Source organism: Schistocerca americana, chromosome 4 (assembly GCF_021461395.2).
Source record: "Schistocerca americana isolate TAMUIC-IGC-003095 chromosome 4, iqSchAmer2.1, whole genome shotgun sequence".
In the NCBI taxonomy this organism is placed as follows: Eukaryota; Metazoa; Arthropoda; class Insecta; order Orthoptera; family Acrididae; genus Schistocerca; species Schistocerca americana.
This window is the reverse complement of record NC_060122.1, coordinates 292301172-292320049: the sequence shown is the minus strand read 5'-3', so window position 1 is coordinate 292320049 and position 18878 is coordinate 292301172. Positions and strand designations below refer to the sequence as shown.

Below are 18878 nucleotides of genomic sequence, written 5' to 3'. Positions count from 1 at the left end.
ATGTGGTGGCCATCATTTGCTGCACACAATTGCAATCTCTGGCGTAATGAATGTCGTACACGCCGCAGTACATTTGGTGAAATGTCGCCACAGGCTGCCACAATACGTTGTTTCATATCCTCTGGGGTTGTAGGCACATCACGGTACACATTCTCCTTTAACGTACCCCACAGAAAGAAGTCCAGAGGTGTAAGATCAGGAGAACGGGCTGGCCAATTTATGCGTCCTCCACGTCCTATGAAACGCCCGTCGAACGTGTACCTCACCCCTCATGGTAATGTACATGTGCGTCAGTGAAAAAGGCCAATAAAAAGGTGTTAGCATGTGGACGTAATGTGCTGTTCCAGTCTCTTCTGTACCTAAGGTCCATCACCGTTCCCTTTGGATACCTACGTAATTCGGTGCTCTCCGATACACACGATCGAACAGCGGAGGAGTGGTACTCACGCGTCAACTTTAGGTTACAATATCTCCGGATGTAATTAACATTTTACAATGCAACAAACGGCACTGATTACGTATATGTTTGTATGTTCAAATGTGCTAACAAAACTAACGGGGTTCCATTTAAAAAAACGTAGGTTTGTGTTAAAAAACATACTTCAGTGCATTTTTTTATGGTTTGTATTAACCAATTAGACTAGACCCTCTCCTCACGTTCGGTCTGTGGAATCGATTCGTCAGTATTTGATGTGGTTAACGAAATATATCCAGCGGTAATGTTAGGTGACTCACCCTGTATAGTAACAGTCTTTGATGTAAATCGATAATGTTCCCTACAGCAAAGGCGAAAGAAAACCACAATAAAAATATGATAATGCATTTACTTATAGTTCAACCTATTGGCTACGTTTACTTAGCCTTTGAATGCCTAACAGATGAAATTACTCTCTGGGTATCAGTTATTCCAATGTGTTATTTTACTTTCTTTTTTTTTAATTTACAACGGCGCCTTTGTCTTCTTATTCATTTATTAGCTCTTATTTTTGTTGATCATTTTCGCATTACAATTAAATTTTTCTCATTCACAATGCTGCATTGTGGTATAGCACTAAATTATTAATGTTTGCATGCATTTCAAGAAAACTATCCTCTCTTGATACGACCCGTACAAGACCAGAAACAGAGGATTCAGTACCAAGACTCGGTGATACGACTTCGTTTATGAAAAACGCATTTCTAATAGCCGCACTACACACATTTTACTACGGCGCCACAGAAACGAAGCTAGAAAAAATGTGCAAATTTGGTTCAGGGCCTTCGACGCAGCTTTCCTAGGCGCCGGTTCTACGTAAACACACGCGTTATCTGCTCCATCAGCCATCTGGCACTCACAAGTGGACGAAGTCCTTGTGCAGTATTTCTCTACATTTGCGGTTTTCAACAGCACGCAATTACGTTGCCCCTGAATGTTTCCAACTGCCATGCACTCACCCATAGCGCCATGCACTCACCCATAGCCGGCCCCTACGGCCGAGCTGTTCTAGGCGCTACAGACCGGAACCGCGCTGTTGCTATGGTCACAGGTTCGAATCCTGCCTCGGGCATGGATGTGTGTAATGTCCTTAGCTTAGTTAGAATTAAGTAGTTCTAAGTCTAGGGGACTGATGACCTCAGATGTTAAGTCCCATAGTGCTTGAAGCCATTTGAACTTTTTTTTTTCTGCACTCACCCTCCATTATGTCGTCAACCATCTTTCCTCGTCTTTTGCTATCCAGCAAAGAACTTCTGTGATTCACCTGGCTACATGTTCCATCCATCTTAATTTCCTTTTCATTACAATCATAATTACGTCTGTCGTATAAGAATGACCTCGGCTATCTCTGGCACTGAAACGCGAAGGCCTGTTTGCTGTGGTTGTTTTGGCTCTATTATCCCGCTTCGTATTACATTTTTGGGCAACACTGTGCATTCACACAAATTATTCTTAGCCTGGAAAAGGACGGTGAGACATCTGTGATGTCAGACCACGAACTTCGTGGAGACCGTTGTTTGGGTGTCTCGGAATGGTTCAGATGGTTCAAATGGCTCTGAGCACTATGGGACTTAACATCTGTGGTCATCAGTCCCCCAGAACTTAGAACTACTTAAACCTAACTAACCTAAGGACATCACACACATCCATGCCCGAGGCAGGATTCGACCCTGCGACCGTAGCAGTCGCGCGGTTCCGGACTGAGCGCCTAGAACCGCTAGACCACCGCGGCCGGCTGTCTCGTAATGGTAACTCTGGTGGTCGTGTACACAGATTGTTCAAAAATTCAGTGTCCAACCTAGTAGGGACGATACAGGAGATAAAAACAAATATATTTCGCAAAGCAACCATGTGCCGGAAACCCGTACTGCGTCAGCACTGAGCATGCATAATGCTGACGTAATAATTGGAGCAGATAAGTCGTTGCGTCTAACGTTGGGTGTTGTGTGATGTCCTTAGGTTCATCTGGAAAGGTCACGTGTCGCCACTCAGTGGACGTCCGGCTGCGGTGCAGGCGAGCAAATTCCGGGCTTCTTCGCCAATGAAAAGCAGTCAGCAAGTATGCATGAAGCTGGTGGCTGCTGCAGAAGACCATACGCAGCAACATTCGTTGGAAGGTCGTTGAGGAGACAGCGTTGGTAGACCCTTGGTTCATCTAAGTGGTCAGTTGCTCAACAGTTGCACACCTATTCGCCCGAACACATCTCCGCAACTGTCGTTCAACCCTGTCATCTACGGTCTGTGATGCAGTACAGTTGCCTCAGACCGGTTTCGGATAGCGCCATTTTGCCATGCACAGTGTAGTTCAACCAAAGCAGCGCGCGAAAAGTTCACAAACTTAGACGTTTCGGAAATGCTACCACACTAGGTCCGAAAGCAAATGACTATTCCCTTTTGGACGTCAAATAAATCGCTCCGTTTCCATGTTACGAGAACGAGTGCACTGTTTTCCGCGTCCCCCCTACAAGTTTTATATACCCTCCACTGCCAGTGCTACCACCTACCTGTCTGAGTGGTTACTGCACGCTGACGTCGAACATAGTGGTCACATTAATGTGACTGGATCGTGTAGTAAAGATGCTAACTTTACACCCAGCATGCACTACGTCACGATGGGGGTAAATATATTATCGACAGCCGACCATTTGCGCGAGTTCAAGTGTTCCATGCGGCTACCATAGGCAACAACAAGGGTTAGTGAACTCTGATGCAGCATCTACTGCCGGCTGACTATAATACGCAACGATATACAACGTCCGTCGTTCAGCTATAATCGTAATACTACACAGGGTCTCCCAACTGGCAAAGTAGACATTCCGGAAGGTGACGGAAATTGTCAGTTCAAGCAAAAAGTATGTATACGTAGATTTACGCTATTTCAGAATGGTTTCGGAGACAATACATTTTCTCTTTTTTCTTGCGGCTACATTTACACATGAACAGTAACAAACGAAGATTGGCAGAAGAGCTTCTGTGAAGTTTGGAAGGTAGGAGACGAGGTACTGGCGGAATTAAAGCTGTGAGGACGGGTCGTGAGTCGTGCTTGGGTACCTCAGTTGGTAGAGCGCCTGCTCGCGAAAGGCAAAGGTCCCGAGTTCGAGTCTCGGTCCGGCACACAGTTTTAACCTGCCAGGAGGTTTCATATCAGCGCACACTCCGCTGCAGAGTGAAAACCTCATTCTGGAAACACCCCCGAGGCTGTGGCTCAGCCATGTCTCCGCAATATCCTTTCTTTCAGGAGTGCTAGTTCTGCAAGGTTCGCAGGAGCGCTTCTGTAAAGTTTGGAACGTAGGAGACGAGGTACTGGCAGAAGTAAAGCTGTGAGGACGGGGCGTGAGTCGTGCTTGGGTAGCTCAGTTGGTAGAGCACTTGCCCGCGAGAGGCAAAGGTCCCGAGTTTGAGTCTCGGTCCGTTGTTGATAATTGTATGACATCAGACGCGACAGAATGGAAATAAATTTACAGTTTCGTTTCTCAATCAAAGTGCGACGCCTCTTAACCTATAAAACGTTGGAGGATCGGATGAGAAGACACAATAACGCATTAACGAAAGCTCGTTGAACAACTAGAGGTTGCTTTATTATCCACTACGAGTTCAATATATCACTTCGCTGAACACTTCCAGTGTGATGACGCCTCCCTACATTCTGTCATTTGAACGAGACGAAGTCTCCACTTTCTGTAATCGTTTGGCTGATAGAGGATAGTACTACTGCCTAGGCATCAAGATTTCAAGACCTATCCTGGATAGATTTTTACTTATGTAGATGATTGCAAACAGATGTCTAAATAAGAAAGGTGCAAACACAAGATAAACTGCTATATTGCATCATAAAGGAAATTTGAGATTAATGAAGACAAGCAACGTTACACACTCTGAGAGCGTGAAAGAGTTTTTAAGTAGAAGACTGACATTTTTGACAATATAGTGTGAATGTTTAAATTTGGTCGTGAGCTGTAGCAAATTCTCTTGCAGACTATTAACAATGTATTACGAACTACTTTAAATTTGTGGCCTGACGAGTAAATGTCTACATAGTTTTCTTCCTTTTTGTTTTTAATGTTTATTTATGCCGTATCGGAAATGACCAAGATATATGATTGACATCCACACAAGTTTTCAAAGTCGACAAGTGATTTATATGCATAACAGACATTGTTATCTTGTTCTTGTCTTCGACCTCGACATTTTCTAACTTTATTACACGCAGGAAATGCAGTAAGGACAAGCACCAAAGCTGTCCACTCTCGTGTCCACTTTTTGCTACAGAGGCGCCCGGATATGCTGTCTCCGATGAGAGACTTCAGATGCCCGTCTGATGCTTCTCTAATGGCAGTCAGGTCGATTCCCTCACACTCATTTTCAGTCCAGTTGGATAAGTCCCTCCGTAACGACCCGATAAAGAGGATATACAAGGCTGTTAGGCCTCCGAGAAACAGACAGCAATGCACACTCACCGCGCTGCTGATAACGTGGCTATATATCTCAGTACACTGGATATTTCCACTGTACTAAGCTTGTCATAGAGGACGCACTTCAACGTAATGCATAAACTACATCTTTTTCTTGTCCCTTCGTACCGTATCGGAGCAAGGTCGGCATGACTATGAACGGATGTGGCATTGTTAATTTAAGGAATGGCCGAATGCACTTCCTATTGCCATCCCGTTACCCCTCGGGACGAATGCATGTACCCCGTCTGTCCGCGCATGACAGCGAGCGACAGTTTTCTAAAGGTTTGCAAATCGTGTTAACAGAGGTGAGACTTGGGTACCAATCCAGTTTTCACTTAGTGAGTTGTGGAAAACCGCCTAAAAACTACATTCAGGCTGACCAGTACACCGGCCCTCGGCGCTAATCCACCGGGCGGATTCGATCCGTGGCCGGGACATCTCTCTGTCCGGGAAGTGGCGCTTGACGTGTACTGCTATCTGGGTCGATACAGCTGCACTACATATGTCATTTCAAAATCTTATCTAGCGGGCCGGCCGGTGTGGCCGAGCGGTTCTAGGCGCTTCAGTCTGGAACCGCGCAACCGCTACGGTCGCAGGTACGAATCCTGCCTCGAGCATGGATGTGTGTGATGTCCTTAGGTTAGTTAGGTTTAAGTAGGGGACTGATGACCTCAGATGTTAAGTCCCATAGTGCTCAGAGCCATTTTTCTTATCTAGCGTAAACGATATTTCCAGTTTACATGAATTTTATATTTGTTTCTAGATCATAACTCAGGGTGCTCGGTTAAATTGGTCAAATGGCTCTAAGCACTATGGGACTTAATATCTGAGGTCATCAGTCCCCTAGACTTAGAATTACTTGAACCTAACTAACCTAAGGACATCACACACATCCATGCCGAGGTAGGACTCGAAACTGCGACCGTAGCAGCAGCGCGTGTCCGGACTGAAGCGCCTAGAACCGCTCGGCCACAGCGGCCGGCGTTGCTCGGTTATTCCAATATTTCATTTATTGGTATTTTTAATCTGGCAAGATTTCGAACATTTGTGCACTATGAACTGGTAGAACACCCGTGGATTGTTCGATCAAGTAACGTGCCGAGAGCAACTGAAGAATCAGAAGCTTGTTATAAGTTACATCAAACATCGAACACTACTTTTGTAAATTACAATGTTACATGTAAAAACACACAGTTTACATTATTTGATGATAAATAGAACAATAAATACAAATTGTCAGTGCTAGCGGCAATGAATTAGCGGCGTTCAATAAGTAATGTAGCGTATTCTTTTTTTCTGAAATCAGGATTCGAAACACCGTATTACTCACAACTGTATTGGCTACAAAAGCCTATTTTTCAGCATAATTTTCATTCAATGCGACCGTCTTGCGCCACCTTACTAGGAGGACCTGAATGCCCACGTGGTACCACTCTACTGAAGAGATGAGAGCAAACGACTAGTTAACATCGGTACCGGTATTTTAGCACTGAATAACCAACCGGTATTTTTCGGTATTTGTTTGGCCTCGGTTACAACAGGTGCTTTTTATTTTTTACTAAGAACCGGGTAAAAAGAAACGAAATATCAATTAACAAATGCAGCAGTAGTGTTAAAATTTTTTATTTTAAAATAAAGCTTTTTTTTTTTAAAAAAAACGAGTACGTTTTAATTTCACTGCTTTGAAATGTCGCGTTATAACAGAAAAAGGAGAAAGCTATAAGTGGCGTTTTAATAAGAATGCCGGCAGAAACGAGCAACAAACACATGGCATGAGAAATAGTTTAGCGTGACTGAGACAATACCTGTTACCATGTGGCGTAGTCTATTAGCTGGTAGCGTGTACATGCAGGGTGCAGGACATACCCCATTTGCTCCAGATGGTACTTTCTCAGTGTCGTCGTCGGACATCATTTGTACTACAGAATGGAACCGTGCCCGCCTGGTTGGCAGTGCGGTCTAACGCACTGCTTTCCGGTTGGAAAGAGCGCCTGGTCCCCGGCACGAATCCGTCCGGCGGATTTGTGTCGAGGTCCGGTGAACCGGCCAGTCTGTGGATGGTTTTTAGGGGGTTTTCCATCTGCCTCGGCGAATGCGGGCTGGTTCCCCTTATTCCGCCTCAGTTACACTATGTCGGCCATTGCTGTGGAAACAATTTCTCCACGTACGCGTACACCACCATTACTCTACCACGCAAACATAGGGGTCTGGTGTGAGACGTTCCCTTGGGGGTCCACCGGGGGCCGAACCGCACAATAACCTTGGGTTCGGTGTGGGGCGGCGGAGGGATGAAGTGGACTGCGGTAGTCGTCGTAGGGTTGCGGAGCACTGCGGCTGCGGCGGGGACGGAGCCTCTCCGTCGTTTCTAGGCCTCCGGTTCACATACAATACAATGGCATCGTCCCTAGTCTCCACGACAAACGTGCGACATTTGAGGAGAAAACTTCAAACTTAGCAATTCATTCATAGGTTAGACAAAAATAGAATGTAGCTGATCTGCTGCCTATGTTTACATAATATACCTTTATCTGCTTGTAGCCCTTGTAAATAGACAAATTAACACGAAAAATAGAGTTCTTCAACCTCAGCTTTTGCCCTTTAGCACTGATTATTCCTAAAGCCCTAAAAATGCTATCATCCTCGATTACAACATGATTTTTGAGCAGAGTTTCAAAAAATTAGAATCAGTATCAGAAGACTAGTGATTTTTTGTAGTATTCGACCACTTCGAGAAAAGCAGCGAACGGTGGACGGATTAATTTCTCTTTTATTTGCTTATTTAATGTGGTATTTTGATTCTACGTGCCTCGAAACTGAGGGAGTCAAAAGTTTTCAATCTCTGTTCGATATCTATGTTTATTACAGGAAATAGCAGGAATAAAAAGCGAAAACTGGTTAGTTCATAAACTGGTTACTTTGAGCGATTTTAACAGTCAGGATAAACTGGCGTCGAAGAAAACAGATATAACCGCAATCCGGTTGTTTCAGCGATAATCGCCATCCCTACCCTACTGGCCGTTGTCGGAGTCAACGTTTTGCTGCAACAGTAATCTCCCCATCATCCCCACGCAGCGCTTGCCGCGGAGTGGTCCGTCATTGGGCCAAACAGATGGAAGTCGGAAACCGAGGAAGCCAGCGGGCTCACGTTTTTTAGTGCCCCAACTGATGGTCGAGTGTGTCAGTACTACCAACAGAGACGTCTAGTTGAGCAGCGAGGTGTTTTATTGTCATCCGTCGATCACTTCGAATGAGAGTATCCGCACGTTCCAACATTCTTCAATAAGCTCGAGGCCATGGGAGTGGATCCGGTGCAGCATCCAAGTAATGATGAATCCTGGGCGAATGTGTTGACACAGGCTATGAGCCAATTCTCCAGCATTAGCATCATGTGTATCTTTTGTGTTTATTAAACTTACGGAAAAACGCTACGAACTTACGCAATAAGTTCAAATTAAATGTCATACCCTTCACGTCTGCACCTCACCTTGCTGTCGTATTTTTATTAAATCGAACATTATTACGTTTTGCCTATCGTCGGTGCATGAGATGATAACAGCAAAAGCAGACCATGCGTCATAGCCATTTGTATCTTATCGCAATGGTTTCGGACGAGGCGTTGTTATCAAAACAATATGCAATGAGCGAGATGTTGGAGATCATGCTAAACTTCAACATTTCCTTTTGTCTTTCTCTACTGGGCGCTGTCACAAGCTTCTCCAAAGCCACAGCACAATACACACATGCCATATTAATCTACATAAATCAATCTCATGATGGAAGCTTTCGAAGCACGTTGTCGAAATAAACGAAATAAACGGTGACTGGTAACAGTAAAAGTTTTCAGTCTATGTTGTATACGAGGTAAACCCGAACTCCACAGATTGAATCCAAACTCCACCGACAAAAGTTCGGAGGCTGTTAAGGGATATTTTCTTAGTATTTTAGTATAAGGAATCTGTGGCCTCCACTGGTTCGATACAGAGGAGTTTTATTTCGTTTGATTTCGTACACCCGTTAATTTTTGTATCTGTCTTATCTGCACAACATTGAAAATGTCAACGGTATACGCACTGTGTGTCTTGTTTGCAAAGTAACTCGTTCCATTCAGTTACGGTGCTTTCTCTCGACAACAGTAATGCCAACTTTACCCTTCACCCACAAGTCTGCATTCACTACTGCTGTGTTTATTTATTTATTTAAATGTCAAGTTCCGTAGGACCAAATTGAGGAGCAAATCTCCAAGGTCATGGAACGTGTCAGTACATGAACTTACAACATAAAAAGTAATAACAGATAAAAATAAATCTTCATGAACCTGAAAGAAAATCAGTCCATAAGTTTAAGCAAACGCTATCAGCAATACAATGAGAATCATGTTAATTTTTCAAGGAACTCCTCGACAGAATAGAAGGAGTGACCCATGAGGAAACTCTTCAGTTTCGATTTGAAAGCGCGTGGATTACTGCTAAGATTTTTGAATTCGAGTGGCAGCTTATTGAAAATGGATGCAGCAGTATACTGCACACCTTTTTGCACAAAAGTTAAGGAAGTCCGATCCAAATGGAGGTTTGATTTCTGGCGAGTATTAACCGAGTGAAAGCTGCTTATTCTTGGACATAAACTAATATTGGTAACAAGAAACGACAATAAGGAATATGTCTCGGGTTTGTTTTTTCCGCAGTGTTAGTTGTTTATTAAAAGTAAAACTCAGCAATATGGGTGAGTTCACTGATGAAGAGCTGATCGGTATGCACCTCGTCCACTGAATGCAACGGAAGAGCGGGACAGCAACACTATGCTGAGCCGTTCCCGCTACATGTCAACCACATCACAGCACTCCTGCATCTGTGTTGTGTGTTGTAAATTTCGATGATCGCGTATTATTAGCCTTTTCACTGTTCTGAAGGTATTTTCACAGAAACGTAGGTAATCGGGGATAACAACTCGAATACATTATAATTACATTATTCCTCTGTAACGAGTCACCGAAGACCGTCGGTTCCTTACGCCAAAATGCTCAGAAAATGTCCCTATCTCGTCCCACACCATCAAGATATACCCTGCAAATAAATTGTCTTGGAACATGTGTGGCGAAAAAAAAGTACCAGGCGACGAGGTTTTAACTCTTGCAACCCTCATTACAAAAATTACTAACTAAAACGAAAGGATATGAGGTAGGATGTAATATGACATTAGAGACGGGAAAATTTACCAAATTGCGGTTGATTACGATGTGCGATCGTTTTTTATACTCACAGTTAACAAAATAGTGCGGCTGTTACTCCGTGGTCTTATGGATGTCACAATAAAACCCAAGGTTTCATCTCCATCTGCGGAGGACATTTTCAAAGGGGATCGTAGCTTCATTGAGTGTCCAATTTACACCCTGGTTCGCTAGTGACTGAGGCAAAATTCCGTTTTACGTGTGCACCAGCGCAGTGGTGTGACATTACATGTTTTGAATACCCAGCGTAATTAGCCGTTGTCAGTTGATGTCGTCTGCTATTGCAGTCACCCCATGGTGGAAGGCAGGTACACATCTTCCTCGGCACCGGGAACAAAACGTCATTCAGTTTCATGCCCTCTTCCCTTCTACTGAAATTCCTGGGATGTTTAATAATTTCTATGGCTCTCTGTACAACTTTTCATAGGACCCGCTTGTGGCGGCCACTATTTGAGTTGTATCAAAATGAGTGTGGTGGTCTGTTGGCTGGAAAGCATGTTCCGCAACAGCTGATCTGTCAATCTCTCCCCTTATACAGATGCCCTTGTGCTCTTCTAGTCGTGTTTTGGCCGTTCTTTTTCTAGTGTCCACGTACACTTCCCCACAAATGCATCCTATAAACTCCTGCTTTTCCTAATGGTTTGCGGCTACCCTTGGCCAACTTTAGGTGATGATATATCTTCCAGAAGGGTCTATATATTATCGCGAAGTTTCATTTTGTCAAGATTTGTCCCATGCGGTCAGTAAAGTCCTTAACGAAAGACTTTTTTATTTTGCAGGTACTTGTGGATCGCTATGATTTTTGCACTGCGATCTTAACGCTCTCTTTATATCAACGAACGAATAACCATTCTTGAGCAAAGCATTGGTGACGTGTTTTAATTCCACCCTAACCAGCTATGATTCGCAATGTTACTTGCACTATTCCCAATGTTTTTACAACGCCCCGGCTTTGTTGTGGGTGGTGGTTCGAATCCCGGTGTAGGTAACGACCTGTGTCCGTGGGTTTTCGGTAAACTGTGTAGCTTAAGGTATTACCTTCTTTCTTGAAATCTAGCACATCAAGAAAATTTAATCTTCCGCCTGCCTTTTCATCCATGGTAAAGTGAATCTTCGTATTAATCCCGTTGCTTGTGAAAACGACCTAGTTCCTTTCTGCCATGCCTCCACAAAACAAACATATCATCTACGTACCGGAACTAAATATGCGGCTTCCTGTTGGCAGTTTCCAATGGCCGCTCCTCGAAATATGCCATAAAGAAATTCGCTCTAACTGGTCTTAAGGGGGTCTCCCTAGCTACGCTATCCGTGGGTTCATAGACATAATCGTTCCAGTTTAAATAAACGGTTTTGAGGCAAAATTTAAAAAGTTCTGCAATAGCAGGAGGAACCATCGTAAGCAGCGATACCACATCAGACTAAGTAATATATACTCCGGCTGGACCACTATGCCGTTCAATTTACTGATAAAATTTGCCGAATTCTTGATAAAGGAGTCCGATCGGAGCCAATACAGTCGTAACAATATTGTCAAGAACTTGGCAATCGAATAACGAGACGAACCAGTGGTACTACCTCTAGGTCTCAGAGCAAGATGTTCATTATGCACTTTGGCAACCCGCAAAGGCTTGATGGCAGCGCAACTGAACTGAACAGACTTTCCTGGGCGCTCTGTTCGACAGAGGACTTTACTATCAACCACGTAACAGTTCTAAGAACACTTTTATACTGCAGTCGCAGTTCTGAGCGGGCGAGCAAGTGGCTGCCCCATTTGTCCATATGCTGGTGTACAGTACCTGGCGAGTGGTGACGTCCAGATGAGTGTAAGGAAATCCGCTCGCCCGCGTGAAGAGTCGGCGGTGTGGCAGAACCAGGTGGTGGCCGTGTGCACCGCGGGAGGGCGGGTCCTGGTGCTCGCACAGGCGTGCCGCATCCACTGCCGGCGGCGGGCAGATAGCGGCTCCGCGACACGGCCGGCCGGCCAGATAAGCCTATCGCTATCAGCACCCGCAGAGCGTGCCTTCACCCGCACTGCCGCTCGGCAGCGCTCAGGTGTTGCGGCCGCTGCCGCCGAGTCGCGAGTCCGCCTATGTTTGCAAATATCGCTCCCTGCTGAGGCCGTTAAGCCGCCAAAACGCGTTACTGTTCTTATGCGGAGGGCAACATTTCGAACACTAGTGCTGAACAAGTCATCACCGCAAGGATTTACTACACAAAGAAAATCTAACATTCTGTATCTGCATTGTGTTAGGTAAATAACCGAGTCTCTTTCGAAGAAAAACACACTCTAGCACAAAAAATAAATAAATACACTACTGGCAATTAAAATTGCTACACCAAGAAGAAATGCAGATGATAAACGGGTATTCATTGGACAAATGTATTATACTAGAACTGACATGTGACTACATTTTCACGCAATTTGGGTGTATAAATCCTGAGAAATCAGTACCCAGAACAACCACCTCTGGTCGTAATGACGGCCTTGATACGCCTGGGCATTGTGTCAAACAGAGCTCCGATGGCGTGTACAGGTACAGCTGTCCATTCAGCTTCAACACGATACCACAGTTCATCAAGAGTAGTGACTGGCATATTGTGACGAGCCAGTATCTCGGCAACCATTGACCACATGTTTTGAATTGGTGAGAAATCTGGAGAATGTGCTGGCCAGGGCTCCAGTCGAACATTTTCTGTATCCAGAAAGGCCCGTACAGGACCGCATTATCCCGTTGAAATGTAGGGTTTCGCAGGGATCGAATGAAGGATAGAGCCACGGGTCGTAACACATCTGAAATGTAACGTCCCCAGTTCAAAGTGCCGTCAGTGCGAACAAGAGGTGACTGAGACGTGTAACCAATGGCACCCCATACCATCACGGCGGGTGATACGCCAGTATGGCGATGACGAATACACCCTTCCAATGTGCGTTCATCGCAATGTCGCCAAACACGGATGCGACCATCATGATGCTGTAAACAGAACCTGGATTCATCCGAAAAAATGACGTTTTGCCTTTCGTGCACCCAGGTCCGTCGTTGAGTACACCATCGCAGGCGCTCCTGTCTGTGATGCAGCGACAAATGTAACCGCAGCCATGGTCTCCGAGCTGATAGTCCATGCTGCTGCAAACGTCGTCGAACTGTTCGTGCAGATGGTTGTTGTCTTGCAAACGTCCCCATCTGTTGACTCAGGGATCGAGACGTGGCTGCACGATCCGTTACATCCATGCGGATAAGATGCCTGTCATCTCGACTGCTAGTGATACGAGGCCGTTGGGATCCAGCACGGCGTTGCGTATTACCTTCCTGAACCCACCGATTCCATATTCTGCTAACAGTTATTGGATCTCGACCAACGCGAGCAACAATGTCGCGATAAGATAAACCGCAATCGCGATAGGCTACAATCCGACCTTTATCAAAGTCGGAAACGTGATGGTACGCATTTCTCCTCCTTACACGAGGCATGACAACAACGTTTCACCAGGCAACGCCGGTCAACTGTTGTTTGTGTATGAGAAATCGGTTAGAAACTTTCCTCATGTCAGCACGTTGTAGGTGTCGCCACTGGCGCCAGCCTTGTGTGAATGCTCTGAAAAGCTAATCATTTCCATATCACAGCATATTCTTCCTGTCGGTTAAATTTCGCGTCTGTAGCACGTCTTCTTCGTGGTGTAGCAATTTTAATGGCCAGTATTGTAAAATAAAAATAAAAAAAATAAAGGACGCACCACGAAAGAATTACCCAGTTGGGTTGGAAATCGGTAGAGGTGATGTACACGTACGGACAAACAAATGATGACGATTCAAGAAAGATGGGTGATTTATTCAAGAGAAAGGGATTCACAAATCGAGCGAGTCAATAACGGTTGATCCACCTCTGACCCTTATGCATCAGTTACTCGTCTTGGCAGTGATTTACAGAGTTGTTGGATGTCCTTCTGAGAGATATCGTGGCAGAATCTGTCCAATTGGCGCCTTAGATCGTCTCGAGCTGATTGGAGCGCCTTGCACATAATGCTCCAAACGCTGGAGAGATCCGGCGACCTTGCTGACCAAGCAAGCACGAAGACAAGCAATAGCAACTCTCGCCGTGTACTGGCGAGAATAATCTTGCCGATATGTAGGTCCAGGAGAGCTTGCTTTGGAGGGTACCAAAACTGGTCGTAGATTATCGTCGACGAACCGTTGCGCTGTAAGGGTGCCGCGAATGACAACCAAAAGGTTCCTCCTATGAACAGAAATGGCATCCCAGTTCATCACTCCAGGTAGTCGGGCCTTATGGCGGGCTATAGTCAGGTTGGTATCCCACCACTGTCCGGGGCCTCTCTAGAGACGTCTTCGCTGGCCATCGAGGCACAGTTCCAAGCGGAACTCATCGCTCAACAGTTCTACTGCAGTCAGTGAGGTTCCAGGCCGGACACGTGTCTGGACGCGCCCCGAGATACCGCCCGACAACCAGGAGTGATAGTCTGGGATGCCATTTATTTTCATAGGAGGAACCTTTTGGTTGTCATTCGCGGCACCATTACAGCGCAACGGCACGTCACCGATATTCTACAAACCGTTTTGTTGCCGATCATGGCAGCCCACCCTGGTCTTACATTTAAGCAAAATAAGCCTGCCCACACATGGCGAGAGTTTCTGCTGCTTGCTCAAAATCAAACATGTTTCAAATGGCTCTGAGCACTATGGGACTTAACATCTGAGGTCATCAGTCCCCTAGAACTTAGAACTACTTAAACCTAACTAACCTAAGGACATCACTCGCATCCATGCCCGAGGCAGGATTCGAACCTGCGACAGCAGCGGTCTCGCAGTTCCAGACTGAAGCGCCTAGAACCGCTCGGCCACACCGGCCGGCTGCTGCTGCTTGCCTTCGTGCTCCCCAAACCTACCTTTGCCAGCAATGTCACCAGACCTCTCCCCAATTGAGATCGTTTGGAGCATTACCGCCAGAGCACTCCAATCAGTTCGTGATTTTGACGATCTAATGTGCCAATCGGACAGAATTTGCCGTCGTATCCCTCAGGAGGGCATGCAACAACTCTACCAATCGTTACCAAGCCGAATAACTGCTTGCATAACGGCGAGAGGAGGACCAACGTGTTCTTGACTTGCTCAGTTTGTGAAGCTCTGTCTCTTGAATAAATCATCCAATTTCCTGAAATTGTAATAATTTGTTTGTTTTTACACGTTCATCACATCTACATCTACAATTTTTCATCCCATTCGGATAATTCATTCGTGGTGCGCTTTTTTTTTCTTTTTTTTTTACTGTAAATTGGCTTCAGATAGGCTTAATTCCAGAATCACTTATGTTTAAATAATTCGCTCATTCGACTGAATTTAAACTTGTTCCAGCATTATTCCTCATCCGTATAATTGTAAACAGTCGCTGACTTACCGACTATTGGACCTGATTTGTGAATGGACTGTGCACTTCCTTGCAGATGCAATTCAACAGCCGGCCGCTGTGGCCGATCGGTTCTAGGCGCTTCAGTCCGGAACCGCGCTGCTGCTACGGTCGCAGGTTCGAATCCTGTCTAGGGCATGGTTGTGTGTCTAAGTCTAGGGGACTGATGACCTCGGATGTTAAGTCCCATAGTGCTTAGAGCCATTGAACCATTTCGTATTCAACAAGTCCTTCTTAATGGACAAAATCTACAGATATAGAAGTCATTTCAGGAGCGCCCATAAAAGTGTGATAGAATAGTTACTGTTTACGGTATACAAGGTGTCTGACTGTTACAGGTGCAAACCAAAGTGGCGAGTATAAGGTATTGAAACAAGCAAATAACCTTCATGAGCATCAGTTCGGAAACCAATGGCTTCCCCTATACGAAGTATCCACAAGAGCAGTCGTGGCAATGTTACAACACTGCTAAGGTCTAAGCCTACGTTCTACAAATGTTCCTTATTGTAAAAGGATGCGTGTGTCGTACATGCGTGATGGTGCACTGGCTCAATTTCATGTGTCTGCTCGGGGATACGTATCACGAATCTTCGACAAGTGTATCTGCCTTGGCTCGCCAATACCATACCCTCCCTGCTCTCCCGATTTTAACGTGCTGAATTTTTTTGTGGGTATAATTAAAAATTTTAGTGCATTGCAGCTCTGATGATAGTGTCGATGACCTCTGGGAACGCCATGTACATGGTTGTCAGTGCTTCGGAACGCGCGTGGAATTTCTGAACGTATACGGACATCGACGACGAGACCTGCTGATGTCTGCCTTCACAGGAACGGTGGCCTTGTCGAACACTCTTGTAATGTGTTTGTTCTCAAATGCGCATCTGTAGTTAGGATACTCGGGGACAGTGTTATTAGATGTTCATGTACTCAGTGGTAAGCCGGCCGGTTGTGGCCGAGCGGTTCTAGGCGCTACAGTCTGGAACCGCGCGACCGCTCCGGTCGCAGGTTCGAATCCTGCCTCGGGCATGGACGTGTGTGATGTCCTTAGGTTAGTTAGGTTTACGTAGTTCTAAGTTCTAGGGGACTGATAACCTTAGAAGTTAAGTCCCATAGTGCTCAGAGCCATTTGAACCATTTTTTACTCAGTCGCAAAACGTCGTATTGGAGAAACCATTGGTTAGTTGAGCTATTTTCATAACGGTTTTGCTGTCCTCTACTCGCCCCTTTGATTTGTACCTATAATAGTCAAACACCCTGTGCAGCTACTCCTAGAGGTCCAGTGCGGGCTGTAATTATCGTATGGCTGCGAAACTTGGTAGATTAATGCGTTATGCTAGAAAAAATTAGTTTCAGTTTTGGCGACCAGGTCCAAATGTGGCACTGTGAATGCTAGAAAGACATATAAAAACGTTTCCATATGTGACGGATTAGGAACGAGACGTGGGCAAAAAAGGTTAAACACGTGAGAAAGGCATAGTGCTGGTTCTATTATTAACCGCCACTTACACAATTTGTTAAATATAAGCATCAGAGACGTCGACGAGATGCTGTACAGCGCCAGATTTGCACCTGGTGGCCAAAACTGAAAATATTTTTACCCCAGCTTCACTGCTTCTTCATTAACGCAGTAACACATCTACCAAGTTTCGCTGCCATACGATAGTTACAGCCTGTACTGAACATCCGTTAATGGCTGCATTTTAGTTACAACTACCCGGTAAGATGTAATGAGTAACGCCGAAATCTCCTTAAGGCTGTCCGTAAATGATGCGGTTGTCTGTAAGAAGGTACCAATTGCAGAAGACTGTAGCGAATTACGGGAGTACCTCCAGAGGTTCGATGATTGGTGTACGGACGGCCATTTAACCGTAAACGTAAATAAATACATCGTACTACGCAAAAATAGTTGGAGAAATACACTACACGATTACGTAATTGCCGATAAATCAGTAGAAAGAGGAACATAAAGTACACAGTAGTAAAGAAGGCACGCACAACGAGGGGGACCACTGGAGGATTGACCACCACACGTGAGCAGATCCGATGGCAACGCTAAGAGCCATCCAGTAGTGAGCTGACCTACCATAAATGCAACATCCGGAAAGAGCTACTGTCGTTAGCAGGCGGCTGAATGACGCAGCATTCGCCAGACGCCAACCCACACTGCCGGCCGGGCCGAGCCGAGCCTGGCCGGGCCGCCGCCCGCTCCGATATCAAACACATGGTTTTGAATTGCAGTGTTCACACTGGCGGCCGGGCCGCGCCGACACGGCGTGAGCCTCCCGGCGCCGAGCCGACGACATTCCGAGTGTTTAATATTGCCGGCGCGAGCCCACCGCAGGCGCGAGCCTGTGGAGCAGCACTACAGCTTCTGCAGTACACGCATCACACGTCTCCCTTCTGCTTTCTTCATAAGTGTGACTGCACACGTCTTTTATTTTAAGATGTTACCTCACATTTCACAATCAGTGAGGAAAAATTACGTTTATTATGATGATACATGCGAAATTACTTTTATTTCATTTATTTAAACTACCGTATTTACATGCATTTACAACAATAGCTTGCCAGCGATCACGGCATTGCCGCCACTGAATAGTTCGCATTTACTTGTAAACGGAGACAGATATGAGTGTCACTGAGGGACGGAAATGTGTCCCTACCAGATGATAATGCGTTGTAAAGTCATGCTGTGGCAGTTCCTTATCAGTGGAAATAGAACCACTGAGTCAAAGGGCATTATCTCAAAACTCTTCGCCTATCAATCTGTCTATCTTACAAGGTAATGAAAAGAATTCTGTGAGGTCATCAGCGGCTCCACATGATGAACCATCACCACTCCCAAGAAGAAAAAAGAAGAAAAAAGTTGGAAAATTCTGAAGGAGTATTTCTGCGATTCTTCGTTGAAGGCACAGCAAGACATTACCCTAAATGACGAGGCTAATTACTTCCTAAAGATTGTCAGGAGTCCCATAAACTCTCTTCCCCTCAGAGGTAAGCGTTTGTGAAATTTAAAATACAAAAGCATGACTACAATTAACTGGAGGTAGTGAATGCTGTACAAAGTTCTACTGCGAGCCAAAAAGTGTGTACTAACGAATCTTACCTTATCGTTATACACAATTTTTCTTCTGCTGTTATACTTCTGCGAAAATTTGTGTTCTGTTTAGAAATTTTGTCTTGAATGTTCTGCAGCACATACTGAAATGTATTATGATTCGTTCTGTAATTTGAATAAAATTTTTTAAGGATAGTTTTTAAGTTCTTCATATAAAGAAAAAAAAACTCTCCTAAATGTCTGTCGCTA

The 18878-nt window shown here is 45.1% G+C and overlaps 1 protein-coding gene across 5 annotated transcripts in view; it reads right to left on the bottom strand.

The window, feature by feature from the left end:
- Positions 1-18878, bottom strand: part of LOC124613949 (myosin heavy chain 95F) — a 400236-nt gene that overhangs the window by 279147 nt on the left and 102211 nt on the right. The window contains exon 1 of one of the 5 annotated variants that reach the window (XM_047142714.1): positions 11950-12063. The exons of the other annotated variants lie outside the window; for them this stretch is intronic. The gene's annotated coding sequence lies outside the window, so the exon portion shown is untranslated. Of the gene's footprint in view, positions 1-11949; positions 12064-18878 lie in introns of those variants that run through there. 5 annotated transcript variants of the gene reach the window in all.